Source organism: Lolium rigidum, chromosome 6, assembly GCF_022539505.1.
Source record: "Lolium rigidum isolate FL_2022 chromosome 6, APGP_CSIRO_Lrig_0.1, whole genome shotgun sequence".
Lineage (NCBI taxonomy): Eukaryota > Viridiplantae > Streptophyta > Magnoliopsida > Poales > Poaceae > Lolium > Lolium rigidum.
The window spans coordinates 332,350,661-332,362,039 of NC_061513.1; the positions used below are offsets into that span (position 1 = coordinate 332,350,661).

At 44.5% G+C, this 11,379-nt stretch overlaps 1 long non-coding RNA gene across 1 annotated transcript; it reads right to left on the reverse strand.

The window, feature by feature from the left end:
• Positions 1-1,026: 1,026 nt before the first annotated feature.
• LOC124667077 lies at positions 1,027-2,802 on the reverse strand. Its single transcript, XR_006991150.1, has 3 exons — positions 2,619-2,802; positions 1,509-1,741; positions 1,027-1,384 (listed from the first exon to the last, which is right to left on the reverse strand). It is a non-coding gene; the product is annotated as an uncharacterized LOC124667077 (long non-coding RNA).
• Between the last annotated feature and the right edge of the window lie 8,577 nt (positions 2,803-11,379).

Consider the following 11,379-nt stretch of genomic DNA (forward strand, 5'->3'; position numbering starts at 1 on the left):
AACTCAGCCGAGGAAGCTCCACCGGAATTTGGGCAGAGCATGAATATCAATTTAGTATAGATTAGTGGCTATGCACTAAGCTAGCTTGGTGCATTCACTCCCTCCCCTGGTTCTACGCTCGACCAAGCAGTGCCCCTTGTTTCTCCTAATCTTCTAGCTCCCGTCCAATATGGATGTCTTGTGGGGCCTTATAAAGGGTACAATATAGGGCTTACAATGGTAACCCAGGTCAGTACAGACTTCGGAGTCAATCTATGCTACTTGTCTTCTACGGCAAGTTCTTTCATCGTCTTGGTCTTGGACTTGTCCTAGACCAAGTTCAGTGTGAGCCAGCCAAAGTCTCCCTTTGTATAAGCCCATATTGGAAAGCTAGTTACCACAATCCTCTTTTTGGCCAATGAATGATATGTCATATCATTAGAATGCCTAGTTGGCATTACATGTTACCACCTTAATTACACGGGGCTAAAGCACTGATACTGATACACTACATAGTTGCACATCTTTTCTTGTGATCGTACGTCTCCTCTTCGTTTCGTACTTGTCCCGTTTTAAGAAACTGCTTAACTTTCTCTAGATACGAATGTATCTAGTAATAGTTTTTAAACGACCGACTTAGATATCGAGATTTTCTAAGTCAATGTTCCTAGTCGGCTTTGCGTCGTTGTGTTTGGAGTGGATAGTACATGAATCTTCCGTAAACCTATTGTTGAAGCGCACAATAGTCAAAGCTGCCAACTCAAGCATCACCTGAAACCATTGCGCATCAGCTACCTTTCGCTCGTGGACAGCTATCACTTTTATTTTCATGTACTGTCGTAACGGCCGACATTCAGCTCGTTTTCTAGTTTTCTACCTTGCAGAACTTCTTTTAGATTCATGTAAAGTTGTAGTCCATCCTTAAGTATGTCTTAACTTTTTCTAAATTTAGATAAATTACTAAATCACATCTCGATACATCCAAATTCAGATAAAGTTGAGACATACTTTGTTGGACGGAGCAAGTATCAGTTTTCGATGATCATGTTTGCTGCCAGTAAGCTTTTGTTAATGCATGCTTCTTTTCTGTTCCTTATAGTTTCCACAGGTAGACATGTTTCCCAGACAAATAGAGCATGCAACTAGGATGACCTAAAAACTGATAGATGGCTACAGATGAATAGAAACATCACACCCGGCTAGCTATCCACACAGACGCCAGAGCAATGGCCAGCAAAGAGTAACGAATCACAGTCATATCCGCCCTGATCTGTTGACTTGTCGCAGTTTCTTCCTCGATGCCAGCAGCGCGGAAGCGTCCTGATGCCCCAACTCGACCTGGTTGCTTTACTTTGCCGGGCAACCTGGCGCAGATCTCGTCTTCCCATTCCCAATACTTGCATCTCTAAAAGGGGAAGGGGAGCAAAATCAGTCAGAACAAAAATTTGAATGGCGAAAACGGCGGCGAGTGTAAAACTTCCTGGCATAGCGGATTGGTAACTGAGTTCACAGATGAGAAGAGAACTAACCTTATCCATTCCGCATTTCACGAACAGTCTGCCAGGATTCTCGTCAGTCCCAGAACGCCATAAGTCAGCCGACTCGCCGCAGAAACATGGAAACTTCGAAGTCCCAACATAGCCTCCACTGCTATCATATATCATCTTCGAAACAGGAGACAGTTGCTATGGCGCAAAATGGAACTAAAATCAAGCCCAACAAAGCTTTTTTTCTGTTTTAATGGAGGTGCTCAGTACGAAGCCTACAGCAGAGAAGAAAATAGATGCCCTCAGGCTCAGCTCATGGACAGATATTATAGCAGATGGATAATTATTAAACTCAACTCAGCTATGGCTGGCACCATATCTAGAGATGACACCCTGTGTTACAGGGCTCTGTATGCCAGTATCTACCTATTCCCACAGTACATGTCTCAATATATTAAACTACCTGCTATCAAATAAACATACCAAACTATTACCTCCATTCTAAAATATAAGTCTTTTTAGAAAGCTAGTTTAGCTTCCTAAAAGGGCTTATATTTCAGAACGGAGGTAGTACTTAACAGCTATTCAACCGACATGTTTTTTCCTCTACTAGTGCCAGCTGCACTTTACCATGCCTACAACAGAACTTACAATTTATATGCAAAGACACTAGCTCTACCCTGAACTTCAGGCCTCAAAAACTGCAAAGCTGATTGCTGATGCACTTAAACTCATATAATCCATCAGTTCAAACCGTGAATGTAATAATGGACATGATTACTGAAAATTCTACATAACTATAACAAGAGGCGAAAATGTTTGGGGAATTCAGACAACCGGCAGGACATTCAGTTTACAGAGAAGCAGAGTTGGCTGCTCCACCCACAACACTACATAAACAGGGAGGCACAAACTCATGTTGTGCACACAGGCATATCTATGAGAAAACCCGTCAATTAGACGCACAGTAATACAAAAATTGCCATGAAAATGCCACAGAGCTGGGGATTCATGCTTATTATGTAGTAGTTCTTTCCACACCCCCTCCTTCTTAAGAGATCCCCACATAAGATTTTCATATCAGGATTGCGCTAGTGTCAAGATGGGAGAGGGAGGCAGCGAATTATGGAGGCAGGAGGCTAATAATCTCACCATGCTTGGCTAGCAGCTGCGCTGGGAAGGCGATGAAGTCGACCCGGAAGACGAGCTGGGCGATCCGGATAAGAACAAGATGCCGATTTGGATGACGAAGAAGAGCTGGATGGACCGGGAAGACGAAATGGTGGACGGAACCCGAGAGACGCGCTAGGAGAGGGATGACGACCGGGAGCGGAAGGCAAAGCCGCCGGCGCCAGAGATGGGCGGGGGCGGCGGCGGTGGCGACTAGGGGAAGGGCACGCCTTGGTCTGTTCGGCGGCACTCTAGGGCACGCACGCACGATTTCGATAACGGGCCGCTCCAAACGATAACATGTGCTGAAGTAACATTTTTCTCTTTTTATTTTTTCTTAGGGAAAAATTTGCTAGAGGACACCATTATTATCTGGCGTTTGCTGAAACACACCGCTCGATTATGTCTTTGCCAGGTACCATTACAATTTTGGTGACACATTTGCCGGAACACACCACCTGGAGAAAAAGGAAAAGCTTTGCACTTATTCTTCAAAACCAGTCATCACAAGCAAAAGTGGAAAACTTTCCGTTTTGAGGCTGGTGGTGTGATCCGGCAAATGTGTCACAAAATTGTAATGATATCTGGCAAAGACACAATCGAGCGGTGTGTTTCAGCAAACGCCAGAAAATAACGGTGTCGTCTGGCAAACTTTCCCTTTTTCTTATTATTGCCACTTTCTAAATCTGAACAAAATCAAAATCGGAACAAAAGATAGAACAAAATTAACCTGAGCAAGCTAATTATGGCTCTGCCCGTGTGACACCGGGTCTGACCCAAGGTCCTCTTCATGGCGAGATCACCTCGATCCCGGCCCTGGCAAGCCACGGACGACGGGTTGTGGCTTCCACGCATCGTGAGGTGCGCCCCCACTCCCGTTTCATACCACTAGTTCCACTCCATCGGTCTCGCCGTCTAGTCTGGTGCATTTCCCCCAAATCCAAGGGAAATATAATACTAACACTAGCGATTTTCACGGATGAGAAGATGGATGAGCGATGTGGTGGAGCGGAACAAGTTACGGTCAAGATCGGAGAGGATGAAGAGGAGGTGGGATTTGGTGCGAGCCCTCCGAGTGCGCGTCGTTGACCGAGCATGGAGGAGTCAAGTGTTCTGAGGAGGCACGATAACGAGGCTAGATCTCCTTCATATGCATCGCGAGGCAGCTTCAATCTCTGCATCCGCTTGTTTGGACCAATCGCCATCGATCCAGATGATTTCTCAGGTGATGCAGCATGCAGATTTGGTCCTGGCCAGATACCTTCGATCCAGATTAACGGATTGTAGTGTTAAAGTTTTTTCCTAGAGACCCTAGGTTATCAAATCTACAGGAAGATCGTTTTTGGTGTAAGATAACTAAGCCGAGACTTCTAGTATTCATTTCACTCTTGTCTTATCGGATAAATGTTTTCTTGTGTATAGTTATGTATCAATGATCGGAGATAGGTCTGGTATTGAGGTTCCTCCTGCAGCTGTGAGTCAGTAGATAGGATTTAAAATAGAGCTAGAGATTTTGGTGGAGGTAGAGGGGATCGATGGAATCAACCGTAGCAGAATTTGCAGCAAAACAACAAGAACAACAATTCCAGGATTTCCAAGGTCAATCTGCTTTCCCTTTTCGTCCACATGTAGGATAACTTATCGCAAAACCTAATATGCACAAGATCTATCTTAAGAGTAATGTTGTAACGGAGATGATATCAGTGACGCACCCTCGTAGACCGATAGCGGATAACGTTCCGTTAGAACTTGGTTGATGTATACTTACTCGTCACCGACCTCGTGGTCGTGTAGAAGTCCTTTCCCACCACGTCGAGTGTCGCAGGTGCAGCATGATGGCCTACAAAATATTTCACACCTTAACTATGGAATTGAAACCCTGCATCGACCATCACGGATCCGTATATCTGCATACATCCACGCACATTTGGCATGCATACATGTCTATTCTACCAGGTCCAGGGTTAGAGCTTTCGTACAGACATTGGAAGAGGATTCAACACAATACATCTCGAGGAAGATGGAGAAGGCCCGACGAGGAGCTCCTGGTCCTAGCAGGTGAAGAAGCACCAACCATTGCCATGGATCTTGAAAAGGGAAAGATTTCGAATGGGGGAATAGTGGATTTGGAATTCGTCCACCGCATTTTTGATGCACCGACAGAGTGAAAGTGCATGGAACCCCCATGTGTGGTTTTGGTAATTAATGACAATCTATATGGACTAATGTTTGTATTGAGTTATATTTGTAGGAGTTGTCCATAGGCAATGCTTGAACCATATGTTGGCTTCAAGGTTGCAATAAGAAGAAATTGATGAAGAACATCAAGTGTCAAGTATGTCTTGAAGATGAAGATTAAGTGTGCCCTCAAGTTTAACTTCAAGACATCAACATGATGAAGAATGAAGAAATGAAGTGCAAGTTCAAGATGAGCCAACTCGAAGAGATCATATGCTTGAAGCTTGCCATCCATATGGTGATCATGGATATGTGAAGATGCACCGAAAAAGAAGCTCTCCTATAGTGGATTATAGTGGAGCAATCCGCAAGACTTCATCAAGCAAGAACAATCAAGAAAGGCGTTCCATCTTGTTGCGGTCAAGATCGTCATCATCGAGCTCAAGTGAACGCGCAAGGTTAAGGTTTGCTCTTCGTAGGGTTTCCTTATTACCGGTCTCATGGTGTATTTGGAGATTGGTTTATAATTTAGTTGTCGTTCTATCAAGAGGGCTCTCAAGTGAGTAACTCGATCGTATCCTTTGGAGAGAGATCTCAAACATTTGCATCCTTGCATCATCTTTCTTGGTTGTTATTTGGATATAATCCATGTGATGTTTTAGAGCTTGTGCTTATTCTCATGACAAGCTCTAATTCATCGAGAACAGTTTTTTTTTGCACAGGAAACTTGTTGCATTTTCGAGGTTGGAGGTTTTACCGACATGTCTTTTATAGATAGGTCAAACCTTTAATAATTAATTTCTATCCTATCTTGTTGAAATATTATGGTTCCCTGCATGATCTTGTAGAGATTGTTACTAGCTTCGAAATGAGCCCAAGATTATCAAAATCGGAGTCCGGATGCTCAAGTTATGGTCTTTCTCGTTTTGATGTTGTTGTCAGTTTTCTCCAGGCCAGATATTCAAGGCTAGATTATGTGAAATATCCGGGCCCTGAAAAATGGGTAAGGACTTTTGGATGCGAGCCCCTGTATAGACCCCGGATTTTTGGACGGATTTTTCATGTCGGGGGCCGGATAGGCCGGCCTGGGAAGCCCCAAAAGGTCATATTTTGTTGGGAGTGGGTATTTAAGACCCCCTTCTTCCTCCTTAGGCTAATGCTTCTTCCACTTTTACTCTCCACCATTGTTGACCTTGAGATCTTGCCCTATTCCTTTATTCCTCCTATGTTTCTTGAATCTTTCGAGGGAAAAGTAAGAGGAGATCTAGATCTACATTTCTACCAATCAAAACCATTTCTTTGTGAGTGGAATCTTCTAGATCTAGATATTGGAGTTCTTTGTGGATTTCCTTTATTCTTCCTCTCTTCTTCCCCCACAAGATTTTGCAGCTTTGGTGGGATTTGGGAGTGAAGGATTTGCCATTGCATTTGGTGTATCGGTTTGAACTTTCCAAATATCAGTGGAAGTGAAAGTGAAAGTGAAAGTGGGGAGCTTGTTTCTCTTGGGTTCTTAGAACCCTAGACGGATTCTAGGCCTTTGTGGTGATTTGCTGGAAGCCTCCAATTAAGTGGATGTGTGTCCCAACCTTTGTGTAAGGCCCGGTTTCCGCCTTGAAGGAAAACCTTAGTGGAACCGTGACCTAGGCCTTTGTGGTGAAGGTCACCGGAGAATAAGATAAGGCCTTTGTGCCGCTCGGTGTGTGGTGTGACTACCGCATCTCTGGGTGAGGCCTTTATGGCGTTGGTGTGCATCGAGCAACCACACCTCAAGGTGAGGCTTCTTGTTGCGTTCGCGAGCACTAAGCCATCGCACCTTTCCAACGGAGATTGGCACTCGCAAGAGTGTGAACTTCGGGATAGATCATCGTCTTTCGCGTGGCTCGGTTATCTCTAGACCCGACCTCTTTACTTATGCACTTTTGAAAGAGCAAAGTCTAAACCCCGGGTTTTGTATGTTTGATGACAACACTTGAGTAATCTCACCGTGTGCCTTGAGTATCATTGTTAGATTTGCAAGTGCACGGTGACCTCGCTGGACATGTCAAGATCGGAAGACTGAAGCGTAGTTTATAGGTTTTCTGGTTTTGTGTGTGTATCGCGAGGTGACATGGCTGGAGAGAAAAAGGGGAGAAAACCAGTTTTAGCCAGGCCGGTACTACCGGTACCTGTAGCGGTAGTACCGCTACCCCTATAGGTACCGCCCCACGGTACCGCCCTGAGTTATGCGCTGATATTGACCCAGAATACGAGTTGCGGTACCTCTGCAGTACCTGGAGCGGTAGTACCGCTCACGAGCGGTAGTACCGCCCACGGTACCACCCAGGTACCGTAACTAGTTACGGCAGTACCGCTCTGGTACCGCTCCGGTACCGCTTCGAGTCCAGTAAGGTTTGGACCCTGTTGCGGTACCTCGAGCGATATCGCGAGCGGTAGTACCGCTCTGCGTCCACGTGGACCAGATCTGGGGATTTCGAACTCAGAGCGGTAGTACCGCTTCCCAAAAGCGGTAGTACCGCTTAGGCGAAAACTGGACATAACGGTTGGATTTGGAGGAGCCTATTTAAGGGCTCCTTCTTCCCCAACTCGTTTTTATCTCTCCTCTCTCTCTATCTCTCTCTCCGCCATTGTTGCTGAGCCAAAACCTTGAGGATCTCCCCAACCATCCAACCAATCTTGCCCAAACTTTGAGGAGTGTTGGAGGAGACCCCGATCTACAGTTCTACCAAGAGAGATTTCACCAATACTAGCTATTCCTTAGTGGATCTTGGTGGTAGGGTTCCTATGGTGGGACATTGGAGAAAGTGCAGCTATGGAGGCTAGCTTGGTGATGTACTAGCTCCATAGGGTGTTGGGAGCATCCTTGTGTGTGGAGCTCGCCCCAACCTTGTGAAGGAATCACCACCTCGACCGGTGCCTTAGTGGAGAAGGGGGAGCACCTTCGTGGAGCTCTCTCGAGGAAGAAGGTGAGGCCTTCCTTCGTGGTGTGGCCGTCTAGTCTCTTGTGTGAGACTAGCACCTCCTCAACGCGAGACGTACTTCCTATTGTGGAAGGAGCTGCGGAAACAAACCTCGCCTCGTCTCCGCGCCCTCCGGTTGTCTCGCTCCTTACTCTTACTATCTTGTTGATTCCTTTGCTTGTTGCACTTATCCTAGGATCATTGTAGGAACACCGCTATCGCTAAAGCTATCACCTTTACCTTCCATTGCACTAAAAATTGAAAAAGGCAAAAACTTGTCGTAGCGCCATTCACCCCCCCCCCCTTCTTGTTCGCTACGATCCATTCAAGTGTTATCAGAGCAAGGTTTTCTTGCTCGGGCTTTACCGCGTAAGAAATGGCCGAACAAGAGACGGTTGGGAATGGGTCACCTTCCCTTGTGCCACCCGCTCCATCATCTCCCATCGATACCACAACGGCTACGTTGGATGACCTCAAGAAATTGGAGTCATCCATCGTTAACCAAATAAAGGCGATGATGATGGAGTTGGTTGTTCAAAAACCGAACCCTATCGTTGATCCTAAAGCAAGTGCCGAGGATCCCCTGATACGCGTGAAGCACACGTCCGTTAGGAACCCCGAGAGGAAGGTGTGATGCGTACAGCAGCAAGTTTTCCCTCAGTAAGAAACCAAGGTTATCGAACCAGTAGGAGTCAAGAAGCACGTGAAGGTTGATGGTGGCGGAGTGTAGTGCGGCGCAACAACAGGGATTCCGGCGCCAACGTGGAACCTGCACAACACAATCAAAGTACTTTGCCCCAACTTAACAGTGAGGTTGTCAATCTCACCGGCTTGCTGTAAACAAAGGATTAGATGTATAGTGTGGAAGATGATGTTTGCGAAGAACAGTAAGAACAAGTATTGCAGTAGATTGTATTTCAGATGTAAATAATGGACCGGGGTCCACAGTTCACTAGTGGTGTCTCTCCAATAAGATAAATAGCATGTTGGGTGAACAAATTACAGTTGGGCAATTGAAAAATAGAGAGGGCATAACAATGCACATACATATCACGATGACTACTATGAGATTTAATCAGGGCATTACGACAAAGTACATAGACCGCTATCCAACATGCATCTATGCCTAAAAAGTCCACCTTCGGGTTAGCATCCGCACCCCTTCCAGTATTAAGTTGCAAACAACAAACAATTGCATTAAGTATGGTGCGTAATGTAATCAACACAAATATCCTTAGACAAAGCATCGATGTTTTATCCCTAGTGTCAACAACGACATCCACAACCTTAGAACTTTCGTCACTTGTCCGCAGTTCAATGGAGGCATGAACCCACTATCGAGCATAAATACTCCCTCTTGGAGTTACAAGTATCAACTTGGCCGAGCCTCTACTAGCAACGGAGAGCATGCAAGAACATAAACAACATATATGATAGATTGATAATCAACTTGACATAGTATTCCATATTCATCGGATCCCAACAAACACAACATGTAGCATTACAAATAGATGATCTTGATCATGATAGGCAGCTCACAAGATCTAACATGATAGCACAATTAGGAGAAAACAACCATCTAGCTACTGCTATGGACCCATAGTCCAAGGATGAACTACTCACACATCAATCCGGAGGCGATCATGGTGATGAAGAGTCCTCCGGGAGATGATTCCCCTCTCCGGCAGGGTGCCGAAGGCGATCTCCTGAATCCCCTGACATGGGATTGGCTGCGGCGGCGTCTCTGGAAGGTTTTCCGTATCGTGGCTCTCGGTACAGGTGTTTTCGCGATGAAGGCTTTAAGTAGGCGGAAGGGTAGGGTTGGAGGCGGCGCGAGGGCCCCACATGCTAAGGCGGCGCGGGGCCCACCCTGGCCGCGTGGCCCTAGTGTGGCGGCGCCTCGTCACCCCACTTCGTAACTCCTTCGGTCTTCTGGAAGCTCCGTGGAAAAAATAAGACCCTGGGCGTTGCTTTCGTCCAATTCCGAGAATATTTCCTTTGTAGGATTTCTGAAACCAAAAACAGCAGAAAACAACAACTGGCTCTTTGGCATCTCGTCAATAGGTTAGTGCCGGAAAATGCATAATAATGACATAAAGTGTGTATAAAACATGTGAGTATCATCATAAACGTAGCATGGAACATAAGAAATTATAGATACGTTTGAGACGTATCAAGCATCCCCAAGCTTAGTTCCTACTCGCCTCGAGTAGGTAAACGATAACAAAGATAATTTCTGAAGTGACATGCTATCATAATCTTGATCAATACTATTGTAAAGCATATGAGATGAATGCAGCGATTCGAAGCAATGGTAAAGACAATGAGTAAACAACTGAATCATATAACAAATACTTTTCATGAATATTACTTTCAAGACAAGCATCAATAAGACTTGCATAAGAGTTAACTCATAAAGCAATAGATTCATAGTAGAAAGCTTTGAAGCAACACAAAGGAAGATATAAGTTTCAGCGGTTGCTTTCAACTTCAACATGTATATCTCATGGATAATTGTCAACACAAAGTAATATGATGAATGCAAATAAGCAAGTATGTAAGAATCAATGCACACAGTTGACACAAGTGTTTGCTTCTAAGATAGAAAGAAGTAGGTAAACTGACTCAACGTAAAGTAAAAGAATGGCCCTTCGCAGAGGGAAGCATGGATTACTATTTTTGTGCTAGAGCTTTTATTTTGAAAACATAGAAACAATTTTGTCAACGGTAGTAATAAAGCATATGTGTTATGCATAAGACATCCTATAAGTTGCAAGCCTCATGCATAGATTACTAATAGTGCTCGCACCTTGTCATAATTAGCTTGGATTCGCATGGATTATCATTGCATAACATATGTTTCAACCAAGTGTCACAAAGGGGTACCTCTATGCCGCCTGTACAAAGGTCTAAGGGGAAGGTTTGCATTGGATTTCTCGCTTTTGATTATTCTCAACTTAGACATCCATACCGGGAAAACATAGACAACAGATAATGGACTCCTCTTTAATGCATAAGCATTCAACAACAAATAATATTCTCATAAGAGATTGAGGATTAGTGTCCAAACTGAAACTTCCACCATGGTTCATGGCTTTAGTTAGCGTCCCAATGTTCTTCTCTAACAATATGCATACTCAAACCGTTTGATCATGATAAATCACCCTTACTTCAGACAAGACGAACATGCATAGCAACTCACATGATATTCAACAAAGGTAATAGTTGATGGCATCCCCAGAAACATGGTTACCGCTCAACAAGCAACTTATAAGAAATAAGATACATAAGTACATATTCAATACCACAATAGTTTTTAAGCTATTTTCCCATGAGCTATATATTGCAAAGACAAAGAATGGAATTTTAAGGTAGCACTCAAGTAATTTACTTTGGAATGGAAGAGAAATACCATGTAGTAGGTAGGTATGGTGGACACAAATGGCATAGTTTTTGGCTCAAGGATTTTGGATGCACGAGAAGTATTCCCTCTCTATACAAGGCTTAGGCTAGCAAGGTTGTTTGAAGCAAACACAAGTATGAACCGGTACATCAAAACTTACATAAGAACATATTGCAAGCATTATAAGACTCTACATTGTCTTCCT